A 22,968-nucleotide genomic window follows, 5' to 3' on the forward strand; every position below is an offset into this window, starting at 1 on the left:
AATTACTTTCATGTTTCACCACCTCTCATCTCTCTGCCTTTGGATTTTGTCAGCACTGAAGAGCAGAACTTGTCTGTTTGGCACCTGCAGGGCCAGATGCTCTTGCACCCATTGGGCGCCAGATATCCACACTATGATGCAGTAATTCCACTCTTGGCTGATTTAACTATGAAGTGGCATTCTTTTTGTTGCCCTTTCCTCCTTTAGGCTATGAGGAATGAACATACTATGGTTAGAGCTTTAATAACCCTCTTGCAACCACAAGGTGATCCCGTGATGGAAGTTAAGGGTAAAGTTTGGAAAAAGAAAAAGACAGCTGGTAACTAGCTTCCTGATAATCATGGAGTCAAATGTCCAGCATAATATCTTCTTTTACTGGAGAGAAACATAAATCCACTATTACTTGCAATTTTCTTTATATGCAGCCAAACCAAGTCCAAAATGATGTGCTTCTCCAAATCTCAACTTTAAAACACTTTAGTATCTTCCTTAATTTGTTCCTACAGTGCTTTGTAGCTTTTATAAAAATCTTACACATCTTCTATTTTGTTTTTATTTTTAATCTATTACAAATAATGTTTAAAATATTTTTCCCACTGTTTATTATTAGTAAATAGAATGCAACTGGTTTGTGTGACCTGATACATCCTAACAGCTCAGGTAAATTCTCATAGTAATCTTCTTAGTTATTTTGTGGATTCCATGGAATTTTTTGGAATTGTTTGAATATACTATCTGTGAATAAAGACAGTTTTCTTTCCAATAAATAAATATTCAAAATGTTGGTTTTATTATTTTTTAAAAGATTTTATTTATTTATTTGACACACAGAGAGAGCACAAGTAAGCAGAGTGGCAGGCAGAGGGAGAGAGAGAAGCAGGCTCTCTGCTGAGCGGGGAGCTGGATGCAAGGCTTGATCCCAGGCTCGATCAAAGGCAGTCGCTTAACCAACTGAGCCACCCAGGCACCCCTCAAAATGTTGGTTTTAAAAATAATTTTTAGTATATTCAACTTCTTTCCCAACAGAATCAAGTCTCTGAAATAAATAACTTAAGGAGCCACCCTTATAAATATACCAAATTAATTCAACTGAATTACAACCAGTAGAGTTGATTCCTTAGAATAACAAATGGTAAATTTACTTATCACGTTCTGCTTTGTCTTTTTTGAACCGACAATAAATCTCTGTGATGCAATTTAGCAGGTCTTATAGCTCTTTTACACTATATAAGGAAAAAAAATCCAAATAAATTAATCAAATCATGTGAAAAGGGCATTTAATAATAAGAGCAGAAACTACCTATAAAGTTGAATAACCTACTGTCAAACAAAAACAAAAACAAAAACAAGGGGCACCTGGGTGGCTCAGCGGGTTAAAGCCTCTGCCTTCAGCTCAGGTCATGATCCCAGGGTTCTGGGATCGAGCCCCGCATCGGGCCGTCCGCTCTGCGGAGAGCCTGCTTCCTCCTCTCTCTCTCTCTGCCTGCCTCTCTGCCTACTTGTGATCTGTCTGTCAAATAAATAAATAAAATCTTTAAAAAAAAAAAACTTTAGTAAATAAATCTTTTCTTGGAACTGTAGCCTTCCCAGGACTTCCTTATCCTCCATTTATGCAAAGTATTGCTTATATGCAAACCCAGTCAAAAAGATATGTTATCTTTAAGGCCACAAAGGTTCAAATCAAAAGAATTTCCCACAAAAGCACTTTGTTTTAGAAAAGAAATGCACCCCAAAAGATACTCCCTCACCATTTTTAATCCCAAGGTCTGATTACTAATTCTAGCAGTTTCTGATAAAAGAAGCAAAAATACTAAGGCACAGCACAAAAACAGACTCTTACTCTTTAAGCCTGTTGGATCCTCTTAGCTCAAAATCACAGAAACTAGTCAAAAAAAAAGTTATGAACAGAAAAACATATAACATGGAGAACTTTCCCTCTGTTCCTTATCTACAATACCATTCTAGAAGACAAATGGTTGTCATCTCCCAAATCCCTCATCCTAACCCAATAAGCCTAGAAAATTCTTGGAGAATGGTTTGAGAAAAGCAAAAAACCTATCACTAAAGCAGTTGGGAATGATATCTAAACACAATTTATCACTATTCATCTTCATATAGATTCTAGTTTTGCTTCTACAATTTTAGACAAAAATGTATGGTTGGGGCAAAATGTATGGTATGTGAATTACATCTGAATAAAACTATTTTTTTAAAGATTTTATCTATTCGTTTGACAGGGAAAGAGATCGTGAGAACAGGAACACAACTGGGGGAGAGGCAGAAGAAGAAGTAGGCTCCTAACTGAGCAGGGAACCCCATATGGGGCTTGATCCCAGAACCCTGGAATCATAACCTGAGCTGAAGGCTCAACCGACTAAGCCACCCAGGAGCCCCAAAAGCATGCCTATTCTTAGAAGAAACATAGAGAATGTGAAACAATTCCCTCAGACACCTGTTAGCATCAAAACAAACTTTTGTTGTCTTTACCTTTTCTCATTCCTACTTCAGATTTGTTGGTTTCTACCAGATATATGGCTGCCAGACATACTTTTAAAGTTCATATTTGGCCAATTACATCTAATGCAATACCTCCCCCAAACTGTAATCAAACATCCAAGTACAGGGACAGCCAAGAAGTTACATAACATGAATTGCACAAGGGCAGAGAAAGTCCAATTTGAGCTTCTCATCAATGGTAATGGGAACATTATGTCTTCAACAGAAATCATCAGTAAGAACTTGGATCTATCTACTTTTCAGCAACTATTGTGAAAAAAAGGTCTCAAGATATTTTTTTATCAAATGTAATTTCCCACAGTAATGACAGTGACTGAGAACTACAGTAGTAGAATGCTACAGAATTAAAGTGCCTCTTTTTCTGTATCCGTACATTCCTCAAAGGCTAAACTAACACTTGAGGAATGACAGCTAAAAAGGTAACAGCAAGAATTATCAATTATTTTTTAGCCTCACCTACTTTTATTTGTCACTTTAAGAAATTGTCTTTACGGGGCGCCTGGGTGGCTCAGTGGGTTAAGCCACTGCCTTCGGCTCAGGTCATGATCCCAGAGTCCTGGGATCGAGTCCTGCATCGGGCTCTCTGCTCAGCAGGGAGCCTGCTTCCCTCTCTCTCTCTCTGCCTGCCTCTCTGTCTACTTGTGGTCTCTGTCTGTCAAATAAACAAATAAAATCTTTAAAAAAAAAAAAAAAAAAAGAAATTGTCTTTACTATACACTTCCATCTCAAATAAAAGGACTCTTTCCTAAAAAGCCATATTCTGGTTTCTTATTTCCCTCAGTTTTTGCTTCTATCACCTCTTTCACTAAGTAGAATTGTTCTTTGATATACTATTAAAAATGTCTTAATCAGCCTCAGGCTAACCTTAAAACAACTCTGGTATACATTTCATAAAATATTTTTGTACTGATTGCTAACTGCTAATATTTGGAATATATTCTAATTAATTTGTTGAAATTTAGTTTTCTTTAAGTGTATGTTGGTTTCCATTATTCTCTACTATTACTTATAAAAATTAAAAGTAGAAAAAAAATCACTTAAAACCCGTGTTCACAGAATGGAGCTTATTTTGGAGAATATACCACAATAATCCGTAACTGTCAAAGAAACTTCCAGGTGATACAGAAAAATATAAAGTGCTGCCTTATGAATCCTTGACAAAAAAAGATAAAATATCAGTACACTGTGCTCACTTATATATTTCCCCTCTCTTTACAAAGATATTTTAGGAGTAATTCAACCAAAACCTAGATAAGACAGATATGTACCATGTTTGTTAGCTTATGAGAAATTCTGGAATTTTTAAACTTGTTGATGCCAAATTTTCTATTCTAAATGTATTATTCCAATACTTTTCTGTTTACATAGCATATCATCTGACTTCATTCAACTAATCTCATATTCATTTACATGTTCAACATTTTCCAAAAGAAAGATGTAACTTTTTGCCTCAAAAGCTCTTCACTGGAGTAGAAAGGAAATAATGTGGACAGATATAAATCAATACATAAAGTGTTACAACAACTGTAATAGAATATACATGGTGAAAGGACAGGGCTGTGTACTACCTAGATTTACCGCAAAGATTTACCTTTATTACTAACTGGACATTGGGGAAACTGAGGAATCTAACCTGAATTTGAGATTTCCAACTGAACAACTAGGTATAAAGAAAGCAATGCTAAGCACCAAGATAGAGAAAAGTAAGTTTGAAAGGAAAGTAGATTTTAGATATTTGGACTATGAAGCACCTATAAAACAAGTACAAGAAAGATTCATAGTAATCAGTTTGCTATATGAGGAATTAAGAATGATTTCCTGGTTTAGGGTTTGAGAAGCTAGGTAGGTGTCCAGTGTCACAATTCCCAGAGCAGGATGGAAGAATAGCTTTGGAGGAATGATTAATTCAGTTTGGCACATAATGAAACTGAGTTACCTATGATACATCCGGATTGGGATATCGTACAGGCAGCTAGATTCCTAAAAGCTAAGGGCAACATTATGTAGTTTTTGCTAAAGATTTTTGAAGTCATTAAGCATAAAGATACACGTAAGGTATACAAGATGAGAAAAGGGTTAGAAACCAAATTGTTGCAGTCCAAACATTTAAGAACTATCTGGAAATGTCAGAAATGGGGGAACATAAAGAGGAATATAGCAGATTCTTAAAAAGAAATGGTCAAGAAGCAGGAGAAAAGCTGGAAGTGTTCACTTTGTAAAAATTCACTGTGGTATATGTATACTTCTGAGTAGTGTGCTTTTCTGTATCTATCTTAATAAAACTAAAGTTCCTTTAAAAGAAAGAAAAGAGAAAAAAGAGTGTCATGAGATTTGTCAAATACTATGAAGAGGTTAAATAAGATAGAAACAGAAAGGGGAAAAATTCACTGAATTTAGCAATTAAGAAGTTAGCAAAAAAAACTAGGGAAAGGTACTGAAGGGTAAAGATAGTTTTCATTTTGAGTCATTATTTTTATTTTCTAACCTCATGCATGGTTTTCAACTTAGAATTCTTACCCAGCAGAATAAAGTAATTTCAAATATTTAAATATTTCAAGTTTACCTCAAAAGCAACATTTCAGAAGTCAATTTCTTAAGATACAACATACCAACCAAACCAAAGGAGTAAATCAAAAAGATGACATCAGGTCCAGAAGATTGATCCAACCCTGGACAGTAGTGAAGTCACGTGCTGAGAGACAGGTGGTCAGCAGACCTAAAGCACTCAGCCCAGCAAGGGGACATTGGAAGGAAGACTTAAGAAAAAAGTGGGTACTAGGCTGCTTGAAGGAGTTAAAAACAAATACAAAATACAACATAACACAACATAGTCACAGAGGATAAAGGAAAACTAGAAGTAAGGGGGAATAAGGCAATTCCAGTAGAAGAAAACTTGACAAGAAAGGTGATGAAATTATAGCATGTGTCTTGGCTCTGTAACAACCCTCAATATAATATAAGCACTGTCATTGCTTTGCAAATTTAGAACCATCTACAAAGCACTCAAGTGTTAATTATGGTTACCAGGCACAATGTAAATGTTCATCTTGATATAAAAATGCAAGTGCTGGGACGCCTGGGTGGCTCAGTTGGTTAAGCGGCTGCCTTCGGCTCAGGTCATGATCCCAGCGTCCTGGGATCGAGTCCCACATCAGGCTCCTTGCTCAGCCTCTCCCTCTGCTTCTCCCTCTGCCTCTAGCCTGCCACTCTGTCTGCCTGTGCTTGCGCTCTAACAAATAAAAAAAAAAAAAAAAATCTTTAAAAAAAAAAAATGCAAGTGCTAGAGGTAGAGAGCTGAAGGCAAGGGGGTGGCTAAAAAGAAGCTGGGAAGAAGTCCATTAATCCTAGAAAGTGAGAAATCAATACTGCCTACGATTTCTGGAAGAAATCAAGTTCTCAATATACTACTTCACCTTACGTGAAATGCATAATTTGAGGAAAGGGGAAGGGAACAGTGCCTAGGTGAAATCAAGATCGAACTACAAGAAATTACCGGTCAAGATGAACTCCTGAAGAAAAGGACTGAAGTGGGAAGAATAATGACAATGACATAACCTATGATAATGGCAGAAAAAAAGGGGTTTAGAGGAAAACCAGGTTAGATGCCAAAAATTCTCAACTAACAACATAGGAGTAGGCAAGGAAAGCACAGCAGAGGGCAACAGGAAGGACTGAGGATGATGTAATCTGTAACATACTAATCTCAAAAGATAAGATTTTTGGTTTTGGTATTAGGGTGATAAATATTACCCTTTGAAAGCAGCAATGTAAATACTTCCTCTACACCCTAGGGTAGATATGATGTGATACCTTTAGGAAAGGCAACATCAATGATACCTTTCCTAAAGGTATCACATCATATCTACCCTATCTATCTATCCAAGAGACTAATGCTATAGAAAACTGAATTTAGGGGTGCCTGGGTGGCTCAGTGGGTTGGGCCGCTGCCTTCGGCTCAGGTTGTGATCTCAGGATCCTGGGATCGAGTCCCGCATCGGGCTCTCTGCTCAGCGGGGAGCCTGCTTCCTCCTCTCTCTCTCTCTCTCTGCCTGCCTCTCCGACTACTTGTGATTTCTCTCTCTGTCAAATGAATAAATAAAATCTTTTAAAAATAAATAATTAATTAATTAATTTTAAAAAAAGAAAACTGAATTTATAAGGGAAAGGGGAATTCGGAAGCATCCTATAAGAAGGACTGGAAAGCAATCAGCTGAAAAAGTATGAACAGTAAGACAACAATATGTAAGGAAATATTTTCTGGCAGTATATGACAATTCTGAATACAATGAAGTCTGTAAAATACCAATTTATAGGAAATGCAGAGAACAGAGGAACACCCTTAAAATGTGATCAGAAAAATCTAGACTATGGGAAATTATAACCAACATGGTTAAGAAAGAAAAAAGAAAAAAGACAAGGGATGCAGGAAACATAGACTGTAAAGTTACAATGTATGGACCTCATTTGGCCCCCATTTAAAAAAAAAACCTAAAATCATTTTTTTTTTAAGATTTTATTTATTTATTTGACAGACAGAGATCACAAGCAGGCAGACAGACAGGCAGAGAGAGGGAAGGGAAAGGAGGAAGCAGGCTCCCTGCAGAGCAGAGAGACCGATGCGGGACTCGATCCCAGGACCCTGAGATCATGACCTGAGCCGAAGGCAGCAGCTTAACCCACTGAGCCACCCAGGCGCCCCCTAAAATCATTTTTAAAAGCCATTTGATATATGATATCATGATATATCAGGCATTCAGAAATTTAATTGCTTGCTGAATATTTAAAGATATTAAGGAATATAATGTTTTTAACTTTAAAAAGTGTTCCTATATCTTAGGGATGCATACTGAAATATTAATGGAAGAAATAATATGATGTCTACAATATGCTTCAAAATAACACAGTAACAGGAAAAGCAGGTAGCACAGAATAAGATGCTACAGGCAATAAGGACTACTGCAGTCAAGTGATTGGTGTGTAAGAGTTCATTGTACCATTATGTTTACTTTTGTATGTTCAAAATTCTCCCTAAGAAAAAAGCTTTTTATAAGGATGTTTGCTATATTTCATCTATCATTTCTTATGAGTGGTTTCAGGTTACTCAATCAGAAAATTTCAGGAAATGAAATCCCAGATTTTATTTTGTATTTTACAATTCATCTCTCTCATACATTTAAAAGCAAAGGTTGTTCATAACATTTACTACAAAATTTTTTGTTTAAAGATTCTGATCTCTCAGTATAGCAAAAGTGGTATTAGGTACTGACAGGTTTTTAAAAAAGGAGAACTTAAAAAGCAACAGGTAAAACTGAAACTTTAGATGAGACTAAGATGACAGGGGGTATTTGATACCTCCTTGCTTATTTATCAGGAGAAGTATACTAAATAACTTTTGAGCATTTTAAATAAAAGTGAATATTTAAGTATATACGTCAAAAATTTTTAGGTTAACAATTGAAAGAGAAGATTTATAATCTATAAAATGGCAGGAAAAAAATTAAAAGGAAAAGCTGGCAAGAAGTTTTAAAGTCCAAATGTCAACAAATATAATAAATTTTAAATAATAAACCTATGAAACCCACCTTCTAGAAGACAAAGAACATCAGACTGTATTTTTTTTTAAGATTTTATTTATTTTTTTGAGAGAGAAAGAAAGAGAAACAGAGAGAGAGAGGGAATGTGTGTGTGTGTACAAGCAGGAGGAGGGGCAGAGGGACAAGCAGACTCTCCACTGAAGGAGTAGCCCAAGGCAGGGCTGGAGCCCAGGATTCTGAGATCGGGACCTTAGCCAAAGTCAGATGTTTAACCAACTGAGCTACCCTGGCACCCAGTGCAGATTTCCTTTTTGAAATCAATGTATATAGTGCTTAGAAGAGACACATAACAAAACCATACAGAAAAGTTAACCAAAAAAGGACATTTTTGTCAAGCTGACAGGTGCCAGATGGTACTAATCCTTGTGATTTTAAACCAAACTAAAAGAAGGTAACTACAAAATATAAATCAATAAGTAAAAGAAACACCAACAGAAAAAGGAGCGAAAGATATGAATAGATCAACAAAGAAGATGGTAGGTCTCACTTGTAGTTAAGTAAATGCAAATCAAGATACCAAATCATATTCATCAGGTTGCCAAAATTAAGGAGTCTGAAGATACCAAGTGTGGATGAGAAGATGTAGAACCCTTCAAACAACTGGTTTTGGGGAGCAATTAGTCACATTTAACTGAGCTGAAGATACAACGACCCTACAAACCAGAAATTCCATTTCCAGTTATGACCCTAGAGAAATGAATATACCACTGCATGATGTTCACAGTAGCATTATTTGTAATGATAAAAAACATAAATAGTGCTTCACTTCAACAGTACATACACTAAAATTAGAACAATACAGAGACAATTAGTATGGCCCCTGTGCAAGGACGGCATGCAAATTCATCAAGTACTCTGTATTTCTGGGGAAAAAGAGAGAGACAAAGCAAGAAACAGGCTCTTAACTATAGAAGAACAAACTGATGATTACCAGAAGGGAGGTGGATGGGAGGATGTGGGAAATAAGTGATGGGGATTAAGGAGTGCACTTAAGATGAGCACTGAGAAATGTATGGAATTGCTGAATCACTGTATTATAAACCTGAAACTAATATAACACTGTATATTAACTATACTGAAATTAAAATGAAAACTTAATAAAATAAAACAAATATCTAAATGTCCATCTGTAGAAAAAATGGTATATAAATTACAGATGGTAAAAATGGTATATAAATTATATAAAAGTGGTATATAAATTATATAAGATTCTATATATATGGCCACTATTTCATATATTATTCATATTCATAATTTGTAATTATCATAATAATTCATAATTGTTCATCAATTTTATGAATGAACTAGAGTTTATCTCAAAACATGGATAAATGAATGTCATAAAGATAAGTGAGGTTTAAAAAGCAAGTTGTAGCAGATTGATATTTTTGCACGATACAATTTATTTAAGGTTTAAACCCATGATTTACTACCACATATTATTCACTGATACATATATGTAGTAAAAGTTTAAAATATGCATGCAAATGATACTAACTTCAGGCTAGTGGTTATGTCTAGTGGGGTAAATGGGGGAGACACAGGAGTAGGAATATGTAGATGAGCTTCAACTGTGTCTACAATATTTATTTCTTTAAAAAAATAAGATCTAAAGCAAAAAGTAGCCAAATATTGTTAAAACTGGGTGGCAGATAATAATTTTATTTATAATAATTTATTTTATTTTAATTTCCCATATGTTAAGAATATTTCAAAAAATTTGTTTTCAAATATTAAAATGAAAAGGAAAAAAAAAGAAGAATATAGCCTTTGGGTTAGGATCCAAGTTTGAAATGGAACTTGGTTTGAATCCTGTCCCCTGTAATGTTTCTCTGAAATCAGCCTAATCCTTCTGAGCTCAGTTTTTATTTCTTAAAAAATAATAATAATGGGGCACCTGGGTGGCTCAGTGGGTTAAACCTCTGCCTTCAGCTCAGGCCATGATCCCAGGGTCCTGAGATTGAACCCCACATCCGGCTGTCTGCTCAGAAGGGAGCCTGCTCCTTTCCTCTCTCTCTGCCTGCCTCTCTGCCTACTTGTGATCTCTGTCTGTCAAATAAATAAATAAAATCTTAAAAAATAATAATAACAATGGCCACTACTTCATAGGATTTTTATAAGGATTAAATGCAATAAACTGAAATAACTTCACGTGGAGACAAGCACCTTCCTTCCTCCTCACATTGTATTAGACAATACTAGAGCTTTTCTTTTTTCCCTTTTCTTTTCTCTTTTTGATTTTCCTTTTTTCCCCTTCCAATCATATAGACAGTGAGGGTAAAAAAAGTATGGTAATTAATGTATGCTGAAAAATAAAATTGCTGAGAAATGAAACTTCTCATTGAAGTTTGGTCACACTACTGCCAAAGTGGCGCCATCTTAGTTTAAATATTCCTAGAAGCAAAACCTGGTACAGGATTCAAAACAAAGGAGGTTAATTTAGAAGTTCAGGTAACAATGGCAGAAAAACAGAGAAATGGTATAGAGAAGGGAAGGCAGCCAATAAAACTGCACTCTTTTTTTTTTTTTTAAGATTTTATTTATTCATTTGACAGAGAGAGATCACAAGTAAGCAGAGAGGCAGGCAGAGAGAGAGGAAGGGAAGCAGGCTCCCTGCTGAGCAGAGAGCCCCATGCGGGACTTGATCCCAGGACCCTGAGAACATGGCCTGAGCTGAAGGCAGCGGCTTAACCCACTGAGCCACCCAGGCGCCCCTAAAACTGCACTCTTAAACCAGCTACCACAGTGGGCTTAATCCCTCAGAAAAGCTCTAAAAAACAGTGTAAAACGTGTCTCAGAACCATCACACCCAAGGGAACAACTGGAGTATTTAGACAATACCAAACCCTGAGATTGCACCCAGAGTGTTAATTTCACAGCCCTTTGGGCCTGCCACATACCCCACAAGCACTGCTTCCTACATTTCCAAGAAGAGTTAGCAGGTTAGAGATGCAAATACTAAGGGAAGTTTCCCAAAGCGCAGTGAAGCTCTCAGGGGCTACTGGTGGATCACGTACAGCATCAACTACAGCCATGCTATACAATTACACTATTAGCAAAGAGAACAAAAAGAGAAAAGGAGATGTGGTCTGTGCTCTATTGACTACTTGATCCAGAACTTGTTCTTCCTCAACTTCTGCTTGAAAACTGAGTGACGCTAATTTTAATAATATTAGATACACGTAAACTGACTGTATTTTCTTTAAAGAGAGAGTGAACATTCTTCTTTTGTCAAAAACAGAATGTCCTCCCAACACGGCATAAGAAAAATAGATTCTAGAAGTAACATTATCTAGAATAGAGAAAAATAAATTGAGGAAAAAATTTTTTAAAAAGATATAGCTTTTTAAGTGTTTTTATCTCATATTCACACCATCCAATCCATTAGGCTACACATTTTGTTTGCATATAAATATTAGAGGGAAAAAATGCCATAAAGTCAGAAATGGTAGAGACTATTATATTAAGTACATTTACCATGAAACCATCACCTAAATTTTGTGAAGGCAGGGGTTTTGAATGCTTTAAAACCAAAGTACTTTAGTTGTGGGAGGGGAGGTATCACATACTTTAATTATCCAAAACCTAGAAATGCTTGCTAAAGAGAAAGGTCCTCTGAATTTGATATAGTAAACCAAAAGATGGTACATAAAAAGCAGTTGGTTATTTGCTGATCTTGCTTTATTTGTGCATACACAGACTCTTTCCTTATCTAAAATATGCTTTAAAAGCTGTATAAAAGCACTAATAGTAAAAAAGGACTAATGAAGGTATGTCTGGGATAACACGAGAATCTCACTGATTAGATAGGGACATGTGTATCACCTAAAAACAAGATTAAATGCAAAAGAGGGGGCGCCTGGGTGGTTTACTCGGTTAAAGCCTCTGCCTTCAGCTTAGGTCATGATCCCAGGGTCCTGGGATCGAGCCCTGCATCGGGCTCTCTGCTCCATGGAGAGCCTGCTTCCTCCTCTCTCTGCCTGCCTCTCCGCCTACTTGTGATCTCTGTCAAATAAATAAATAAATGTTAAAAAAAAAAAATGCAGAAGAGGTGTTTTGTTTTGTTTTAATGCAGATCCTGTGAAATTCTATGTGAATTTGATAGGCATTAAAAGTTCTTACCATTAGGGATGGGATTTTTTTTTTTTTTTGCATAGTTTGTAATTCAAACTTTCCAGTAGAAATATTATACCAGGAAAGAAGGAAAGAAGTTAGTTCTTATCTTTAATTGGATTCTCCTTATTATTGGTGAATATAAGTAGGTATATTTGTTGTCCAAATATATTGGACAACAATATATATTGGTATATTTCTTTATGAAATTATGTTGTCTGTGGCTTTTTCCTATTTTTTTCTTTGTTGTATTTGTCATATACACATTTGTCAGAAAAATAACATAAAAATTTACCCCATCGTATATTAAAACTTACTATAAAAAAAACTATAACCAAAATAGTACTAGCATACACATAGATCAGTGGACCAAAACAGCATCCAGAAATAAATCCAAGTATATATGGGAACTCAAGGTAATAACAATGACATTTCAATACAGTAAAAAAAGACAAAAGGCACTAGCATAACAATACAACCAGAGTAAACATGCTAAACTTATACTTTATATAAAAAAATAACCTATGAATAAATATTTAACAAAATAAAATACTTCCAAAATAAAGTATAAAATACTGGAAGAATCTTTGGGAAACTCTTACCTGAAACCAAAAACTTTGTTATACAAAATGAGAAACCCAAAACTCATATAACAAAAGTCAAACAAATTGACTGTATGAGTCCATATTTACTTTGGCTAATAAAGTGTTTTTTAAGGACACATGGGTAGCTCAGTTGGTTTAACATCGGCCTTTGGCTCAGGTCATGACCTCAGGGTTCTGGGATCAAGTCCCACATGGAGCTTCCTGCTCAGTGGGGAGCCTGCTTTTCCCTCTCCCTCTGCTTGCCGCTCCCCCTGCTTGTGCATGTGCACTCTCTCTGACAAATAAATAAATAAAATCTTTTAATAAATAAATAAAGTTTTTTTAATACCCACTTGAATTTCAATGCTTTAGGCAAGACATGGAGCTCCTTTCTCCCTACTATCTTACGTAACCAGCCTTTTTATACACATTAATGACAGTGAAGTCATTCAAGTTTTATAAATGTACAATAAAAAGATCTATTACATTAAGTCTCCTCAAGCTCCTTTAATTATGTAAACTCAAAACCTCAGATGTGTCCTTTCCTGTTCCTTGGCTGTACCAGAACTGTCCCCTAAACTGGCGGTAATTACCTGGAGAGCCAACTGAAATAAAAATTGCTGGGCACCACCCCCAGAGTTTCTGTTTCAGGAGGTCTAGAATAGGACCTAGTAATTTGCATTTCTAAGTGTCCAGATGCTGCTGATAATGTTGGTTTGGGGACCAGACTGAGAATCACTGATTTGAAATGGGTTGACACAGGAACAGCCCTTTTGTGTCTGTGATGTTGCTGTTTACAGCTTTTCTTGATAGGCCTAGTAGTCTTGGAAACAGGGTTGCTGTGTGCTGAAGATTTGGACAGTAGCTCTTAGCCTTGCCTATCTTGGGTAGTTATGCTGTGCTCTTTTTTATTGGTATACCATGTTTGATTTGTCCCTGGTATCTTTGGTGTTTTTCTGAGAAATGGAGCAGTAGTACAGCATCAACTTACTAAAATATATTTTAAGCCTTTAAAAAAACCAAACAAATAGGGATTGGCAAAGTTTTTCTATTACGGACCAGATAGTAAATATTTTAGGATTTGTGGGCAAGATTATTTTTGCAGCAACTACTCAGCTCTACCTTTCTGGTGCACAAGCAACCATAGACAGTACATAAATGAATGGGCTTGTAAAGATTTATTTACAAAAACAGTCAACTGGCAAATTGGGAGCTAAAGTTTGCCAGAGGAGACTTAATGAAAGCAAAAGGCCCCAACAAGGCTGTTCATGAGAGTTTCAAGGCAATTAAGGAAAATACTATTGGAAAGCTGAATAAAAGGAGACCCTTGCTATATAATAGCAAAATGTCTGGCAAAACTATCACCTAAAGTAACATGGGAAATGTAGTATCTACCTAATGAGTCAAGGAGACTCTAGGTAGAATGCTAAAGCAGCAGGGGGGGGCTTCTTGTAGTTGCCTTCCTGAGAGAGTAGAGAGATGAACTAAAGAGTCAGCCATTTGGGGTGCCTGGGTGGCCCAGTGGATTAAGCCTCTGCCTTCGGCTCAGGTCCTGATCCCCCAGTCCTGGGATCGAGCCCCATATCGGGCTCTCTGCTCAGCGGGGAGCCTGCTTCCTCCTCTCTCTCTCTCTCTCTGCCTGCCTCTCTGCCTACTTGTGATCTCTCTATGTCAAATAAATAAAATTTTAACAAAAATAAGAAAAAAAAGAATAAGCCATTCACTTTCTGAATGCAATTTCAAGCAAATGTAAAGGGCTGAGAATACCCTTTCTTAGCCAGCCAGCCAGCCAAATGTTCTTAAAGTAAGAGAGCTTCAGGGCAAAGATTAAATCTAGAGTGGGACTGTAAGATCCACTGTTAAAACCTCAGAAAGATCCAAGTTAGTACCTCATTGATCCTTTCAAACAAAAAAATTACCCACAGATCTTAAGGGTACTGCTCCACAGTAGCCTCACAGGGAGCCTAAGGTAAAAAAAAAAAGGCTCCTCTAAGAGATTTGTAAGTATGGCTTTTCTCTGACGGAGGGAGGAGATTATGACCTGATGCACAGGAAGCCCACAAACTTTTTAAAAGAGCTACATCGGCTTAGAATGAAGGGGACTGTAACTACCTAAAATTGAGTCTCTGGGATCCTAAATGACTATAAGTAGGAAACAAGTTCCAATGGTTACTCAGTTGCAAAGACAGTTCAGGTCTTTTGGGAAAAAGGAATGATTCAGAAAGCGAACTCAATGACCAAAAGAAGTAGCCATGGCCCATTGGGAACAATTATGGGCAGGGACACTGAGCCCTACTCAAGGAACTGCCAACATATGCCTGCTGGGTTTCATATTTGTTGTGGACTACCATATACTCCCTTGTCCCTCTTTTTGAACAGGAATCCTAAGGCAATTAACATGTGTCTTTCCAGTCTAATATGTTAACCCTGTGAGGGAATATTCCTTGTCTCTTTGCAGGTCTTCAGCTAAAGAGTAATCACTCTCAAAAAACAGACCCAAGGAACCTCAACAGCATCTGGACTTAGATAATGAGATACTAGATTCTGAGCTGATGTCATGATGGCACATAAATCAGAGGCCTCTGAGGAGGGAGTTAGTGTATTTTGCATGTGAGAGACATATGAAATGTGGCAAAAAAGACGAACTATGGCAATAGTATTGTCCAGATGGCCATAACAATATCTCCCATCCCACATATTTTCTTTCACATGGGTCTAGTTAACAGGTGGAGTCTAATCCCCACCTCACCATGTTCACTGAAACATGCACTTTTAAATACCATCTCACCATGTAAGAAAGACAGCTAAGTGAGGCTCCCATGTATGCTTCAGTCAACAGCCCGCATCAACTACCAATCATGTAAGTGAAGACACCTCCAGATGACTCATTCTAGCCCCCCACCTTCACAGTACCCCCAGCCAACAAGTCTTCCCAACTGAGGTTCTAGACTTTGTGGAATAAAAACAAGGCATGGTTGGTGTACCCTATTTAAATTACTGAACCATAATATCTGTGAGCCTAATAAAATAGTTGTTTTAAGTCACTAAGTTTTGCAATAAGCAAACAGCAATAACAACCAGAACACACACTGACAGAAATGAGCCAATAGAGGGAAAAATTTAAAATGCAAGAAAATGAGGGAGAAATAAAATATCAAAGTCCTTGAAGGCAAAAGGAGATGGGTTTCTCTACACAAGTAGTGGAGAAGCCTTAGATACGACACTGACCAATTCATTCATTTTAAAGAGGAAAAGGACAAAGGCGCCTGGATGGCTCAGTCTGTTAAGCATCTGCCTTTGGCTCAGGTCATGATCTCAGGGTCCCGGGATGGAGCCCAGGTCAGGCTCCCTGCTCCACAGGGAGTCTCCTTCTCCCTCACCCTCCACTCTTCCACCTTCTCGTGTGTGTGCGCGCGCTCTCTCTCTCTCTCTAGTAAGCAAAATCTTTAATAAATAAAGGTCAAAAGGGCAGAGTATAGGCATAGATATAGAATGAGGAGGGGTGTTCATGGATTATGTTAGGGATGATAATGGATTATGTTATTTAGAAATATGGAGGTAAGCACCAGAAGATACTTAGGAAATCTGAAAGTGGTTTACTGGAAAGCAGGAATCAGAGATAGAGAAGGAGGAAGAGGCTGGTTTTTTCGCTATAAAACATAGTAAGCCATTACTTAAGTTTATTCACATTTTACTATGTGACTCCACATTTCTAAAGTACACACAAGTTTTTTTAAAAAACAGATTTATAGGCACCTAGGTGGCTCAGTGGGTTAAGCCGCTGCCTTCAGCTCAGGTCATGATCTCAGGGTCCTGGGATCGAGTCCTGCATCTGGCTCTCTGCTCAGCAGGGAGCCTGCTTCCTCCTCTCTCTCTGCCTGCCTCTCTGCCTACTTGTGTTCTCTCTCTGTCAAATAAATAAAATCTTAAAAAAAAAAAAAAAACACAGATTTATTCCATTCTCTCATTTTCCAAATGAGGGGGGGGAAGGTTCAATCATCACATGAGTTGCTCAAACTCTTTTTGACAGCAGTTAGTCCCTGATCCCCCTTGATTTCCAAAATAGTGCACTTCTTCACATCACACTGATGTTCAAATTACAAAATATTACCTAGTGTCATTTTATTTCATAATCAGCATTTATGAAAGTCACTTTAGTAAGCAATAATGAATACCCTAATCCCAAGGACTGATAGCAAAAGAGCAGGTTAAAGTATGTCCTTGGGAAATCAAAATAAGCATTCTGGCAAAACAAACAGCCCATGGATTCTCAACCTAGTCCACCTCTGATAACTGTACTGTACAGGTTTTAAAGACAGATTATGCTTCCTTTTACCCTTTCCAGCTCTCCTAATCTGAACAGTTTTAACCATGCTACCTTCACTTCTATAAGTTATTTACCAAGGATTTCTCTTTCCTTTTAGAAATTATACCTTATTTTATTCAGATTTTACCAGTACAGACACACCCAGAGATCACCTTTCTAACCTGCAAGACCACTAAAGGTCTAATAAGACCACTGAATGTCTACTCATTCAAATAACATATCTGTAAGGCTAATTCCCACAAGGAATAGCAGTTACTTATATAGGACACAGATGAATGACAAAGACTGTCAAAAATACATTCCTGTCTTTATTATGCCTAAAATTCTCATCTTTAGTCCCAGTGGTAAGAGCTTTGGATAGAGGTCTCCATTACTCACCCAAATGTCAAATCCAAAGGCCATCTATTATACTAAGGAGAACAAAATACTAACTGGCTATTTCTACATGGGAAAACTATAAGCAATTTTCTTCTTTCTTCTAGTTTTCTTGATTTCATGTTAGGAACATTTTTAAGGCCTTTTTTCAGTTCTAACTCTTCTCATTTCTTGGAGGTGATCAACAGTGATCAAAATGTTAATCATTCCCACCCTCTTAACCTACCCACCCACTCGCCTCTCAGGCCCACTGCTCCTTTTTCATCTTTTTTTGTCAGTTCCTCTTCTTTCACGCTGTAATTACGGGCAATACCCAAGGCTCAATTTCAGGTCCACTGCTCTTCTTTCTGACCACCACAATTTCAGTCTTAAATTTCTCTACCAAGTTCTACTTAACTACTGTCTAGCCATCTATTTTCACTTGACTATCCCACTGTCATCTCAAACTCAAGATACCCAAATTTAAGTCCAGCTCTTTAGATATCTCCAAACAACTACTAATACTTACATTCAGAGATAACTGTCAGTACTGCCATTTAAAAAATTCTAGTTCTTTCTTTGTCACTAACTGGCTGAGTAACTTTGTATATACTTTTAAATCTCTCTGGGCATCAGAATCCTAATGCACAAAATCCATGGGCTAGCCCAGATGTTCTCAGATGTCTTGGCATTCCAACAGTCTTCAATTTCTTATGTGATTGAGGGTCGAAACTTCAACGTCATCTTTGATTACTCTTCTCCCCACTTACCGCCCCCCACATGCTCCCTTCCTATCCAGTCTATAATGACGTCTTATGTGACATCTCTCCAGTCCTGTTTTCACTAAATCCAAACACCAGGCCTAGATTATTTTCCCAGCTCTATCACTTCTCTTTCCAATTCATACATAACACTGGTACCACAGTTTTTTCTAAAATACTCCTTTAGCATGCTCTTTCTCAATCCAAACTTTTAAAGTTTCTCTGTTACCTATGGAGCAACGTACATTCTTCCCATCCTAGCACTTACAGGCATCCATAATCTAATTCCAATCTCTATTATCAACCTGATTTCTTACTACCTTACCATACAAACCTTCATTTCAAATTGTTTTATGTACTGTTCTCTGAAAATGTCGTGCATATTTTGATTCTGTTTACCACCTGTACAAGGTCCTTCCTCTTATGCAAAATAAAATCATGCCAAGTTTTGATTTGACCTCCTCTCTGGAGACTTCCCTGCTCACTTCAACTCTAAGTCGTCTCAAATATCGATAATTTTTATTATTTACCTTATCTTCCAAATTACATTTTAAGTTCTCAATGAAAGGAACCTATTTTATATCTTTCTGCATCTCTTTGGACATAACAAAGTACCTTCTACATTGTAGATATTAATAAATGTTTGTGTGGTGATTGACTAAAGCTCCTTTCTAATACACAGCACTCACTGAAAGCTCCTCATGTGTTCAGCACTCTGTGTATGTGTTCCTCAAAGTATATACAACCAACAAGAAAAGATAAGGTTAACACTAGGGAAATAATTATCAAACTACCAAATCAGGATATATAAATAAACTACATGAAGATCCTCTGTGACTTAAAAGAACAGCAGAAATACAGAAAGGAAAAAGCAGTATGTAGTGAGAAACAGTTTCAGAAATGAGGAAGAATTTTAACTGAGAGTATAGCCATAGTAATAATAGTAATAATAATGATGATTATTAATAATTAATAAATTAATAATTACAATAATAAAAGCTAAAACTTGAGGTGTGCTTACTCTGCCAGGCACCGGTCATAAAGACTTTTCATTTATTAATTCACTTCATTCTCATTACAACCCTATGGAAAAAGTACTACAGTCATCCCCAAGTTTTCAGATGAGATTGAGGCCCTCCTTTCTTATGGAATAGTGAGTGGTACAAAAGCAGAACTGGGCTAGGTGGAAAAAGGATGGAAAACATTAATGGAAGTCAAAAGCTGAAATAAGCATAACTATTATCAGAAAATGTAGAAAAGTGGCTTGAAAGACTACAGCAGAGAATGATCATTGCGGTTCCTTAAAGACCAAATAAATAGGGTAGGAAATAATGACCGAGTCTCCTGAGAGCCAAGAAGAGAAAGTTAAATTTAACAGGTAGAGTGTGTGAAGCCACTGAAGATCTGGGGACAAAAGAATGCCACAATAAGGAATATTAGTGACATTTTTATTGTGGATAAACAGAAGAAAGAGATGCTGGATTCTGAGAAGCTGATATGACTTTCAATATTCTAGGCTGAGGAAATAAGTCCTGGTGGTAAAGTAGGTAAGCAGAGCTATGAGGGAGAAAAGAAATATGGACAGGACATGTTGAACGGGTTAACACAAGAGGTGAATGAAAGAGGTAAAGATGATACCTAATTTATTATTTTTTAAAGATTTTATCTATTTATTTGACAGAAAGAGAGCATACAAGCCGGGGAGTGGCAGGCAGAGGGAGAGGGAGAAGTGGGCTCTCTGCTGAGCAGGGAGCCTGATGTGGGACTTGATCCCAGGACCCTGGGATCATGACCTGAACTGAAGGGAGACACTTAGCTGAATGAGCCACCCAGGCATCCCAGATGATCTATATGATCAGGAGAGAAGGAAATTCCAACGGGGTATAAAAATGATGATTTTTCATTTAGGGCATGGTGAGTTTAAGGAGACATTCAAAATACTAGAAAAGCAGGCCTGGAATAACCAGGAAGTGACTAGAATAACAAGTGAGCAATAGAATTTGTTGTTTGTTTTTAGGATTTTATTTATTTATTTGACAGAGACACAGTCAGAGAGGAAACACAAGCAGGGGGAGTGGGAGAGGGAGAAGCAGGCTTCCAGCTGAGCAGGGAGCCCAATGCCGGGCTAGATCCTAGGACTCTGGGATCGTGACCTGAGCCAATGGCAGGCGCTTAACAACAGAGCCACTCAGGTGCCCCAGCAACAGAATCTGTTTTAAAATGAAAGAACTAGGGGTGCTTGGGTGGCTCAGTTGGTTAAGCGTCTGCCTTCTGCTCAGGTCATGATCCTGGGGTTCTGGGATAGAGTCCTGCATCTGGCTCCCTGCTGAGCACTTCTGCCCTGCCTGCCACTCCCCCTGCTTATGCACGCGGGCACGCTCTAGCTCTCTCTCTCGCTTTCTCTCTCTCTCTGCCAAATAAATAAAATCTTAAAAAAATAATAAAATAAAATAAAAGAACTAGGCAAATGTTATAAAGATATTAAATAGGAGAGGAAATATACTAAGCCATGATCAGCTGATACTGGCTTTGCATCAATAATTGTATCAATACTTCTGGGGGGACAGGAATCAGTTAGTGACCAACATAAAAAAAATGCAGTTTTTCTGTTTAAAAAAATTTTGTTTGTATCAGAAAATTCAACCAAAAGCTTAGGCAAGGGTTCCCAAACTTTCTCCATTCAGGGAATTCTTAGTTTTAGTAATATATTCACAGCACTTCTGTGAGTGGTGTGAATACTTGAGTAGGTGAATTCAAGCTATTTAATATCCATACAACTTAGTTCTTGTCTGGCCTTGTACAACTTCTTGGAATCAAACTGAACAATATCACACTCTCATTTCCTGTATCACACTGATCCTCATACAGTAGTTGCTTTTTATCAGAGCAACTTCTTAAAAAAAAAAACAGCTTTCAAAGACAGGGCATTGTAGAAAAAAGAATGTGTCAATTTAACATTGAAACTGTGAACTTCCTCAAACTAATAGTTCCAAGCCTGAGTTCACTGCTTCTCTTGGGCACCTCAGCACAGTTTGGGAAACTGGGAGCAAAGGCAAGAGGCCTAAAAAGAGGGAAAACAAAATGTAAGAGGGGAGGAGCAGAAGACAGTTTTTAGCACAGCTAACCACAAGAGGGCAGCACAATAGTTGGTAGAGGCCACACGATGGTGGGGGGAGGCGTGTCAAGTAGAAATAAGAGTGGAACCTTCCCATAAAAAGGCTCTAAGAAGACCTAGTTGACCAGTTCAAGAACTGTAAGTGCTTTTTTTCCTTCTGCTAAAGAGGAAGAATCACTGGTCCCTGGCAGACCACCTCATGCAGAGTGATACTGCCCTTCTCTAAATCTCCTTTGCCTGTCCGGCCCCTGAGAGTAGCCCAGGCTTCAACAGTAGCCAAGCCTTCCCCTGCACAATCTTACTGATCCTCACAGCAACCTTTTAAGAAAAGCGGGGCTCAAAGACATTTAAATAATACAACTATTAAGGGGCAGGAACACCCAGATCTGACTCCAGAGCCAGGGCTTCCCTATTCTGCCTCAAGAGCATCCCACCTTTCAGCGACAGCCAGGTGAAGTAGAGAAAAGACGTCATGTTCCCTTCCCATAACTGAGACACCTGTCTCTGTCACTAGGTAAACCCACTATACAAAACAAACTATTGTTTCCTTTAATTTTAATTTTAACATGCTATGAACTCCAAACACAGGACATTCAGTTCGAGCAAAAACAAAGCTTCCCACTCTCATGTAGTCAGCAAATACTGTAACTTTCCTCTACAGGTAAGTACACGTACTATTAAGGCAAGTGCTGGACATCCAGTTTGCAGGTGTTTCTCTAACAGACATGTTGCACGTGCAAGCTAGCGATGTCCACACTCGTGATAAAAGGTGAGTGAGGTGGGTAAAGACAGGTCAAAAGGTGATTATTCATCTTCAAATGTGCTGGGTGTTGCACAGACTATTTGCAGTAGCAACGACTCTCTTGTATAACCTATTAAGAAACCAAAAGCAACTGTCCTCTCTCTTATTCCCACTTCTAGTTTCCTTCTCCACATTTCTCCTTCCCTCTGTGACATACTCAGCCGCTTCTGTCGTTTCATTCAAAGAAAACGAGTCTCTGCTGACTGATTAACCACCACCGGAAAGCAAACTGGGTACATTCAACCGACACAGCAAACTCGGGCAGATAAAACCACCCAGGAAGCACTCAGCGTGGTAGCAGAACGCCCAGCAAGAGGAGCTAACGTGTTCTCCCACTTGGTATCCCTTATTCCTTGAAAACGTTCCTCCTTGAAAGATCAACAATCTCTGGCTGCTCGAGGAGACAGAGTCTCTGGCAACGCTTCTTCTGCGAAGCCTTGTCACTTGTATGATCGGAAGAGAAAGAAGCAGCGGTATCTCTTAAAGGATCCGAGCGGGCAACAGTAAGCACCCCCGAATCGCCCTCCCGGACCAACATTCTAAGTTCCGCGCTGCCATGTTCAGAGGCTGAACCACAGGGAGCCCGGCCTGTCTACACACGCTCCGGGCCGTCCTACGCACGCACTCCCGCTTCCCCACACGCGCCCTCCCCGCCGCCGCACAGGCCCCGCCGCCAGGGTCGCAAACCCACCTTCGCGAGCAGGGGAGGAAGGGCCTTTTTTCTTCAGGAGCGCAACAGTTCACATCTTGTTCCCTCGCCAGGTTCTGAAACCTTAAAAAAAAAAAGAAGAAGAAGAAGAA

At 38.1% G+C, this 22,968-nt stretch overlaps 1 protein-coding gene across 4 annotated transcripts in view; it reads right to left on the reverse strand.

Annotated features, from left to right (window-relative positions):
* JAK2 (Janus kinase 2) overlaps nt 1-22,968 on the reverse strand; it is a 127,064-nt gene that overhangs the window by 103,260 nt on the left and 836 nt on the right. For all 4 annotated transcript variants that reach the window (XM_082694273.1, XM_082694275.1, XM_082694272.1 and 1 more), the window contains exon 2: nt 22,859-22,939. The gene's annotated coding sequence lies outside the window, so the exon portion shown is untranslated. The remainder of the gene's footprint in view (nt 1-22,858; nt 22,940-22,968) is intronic.

This window comes from Mustela nivalis (genome assembly GCF_964662115.1).
Source record: "Mustela nivalis genome assembly, chromosome: 13".
Lineage (NCBI taxonomy): Eukaryota > Metazoa > Chordata > Mammalia > Carnivora > Mustelidae > Mustela > Mustela nivalis.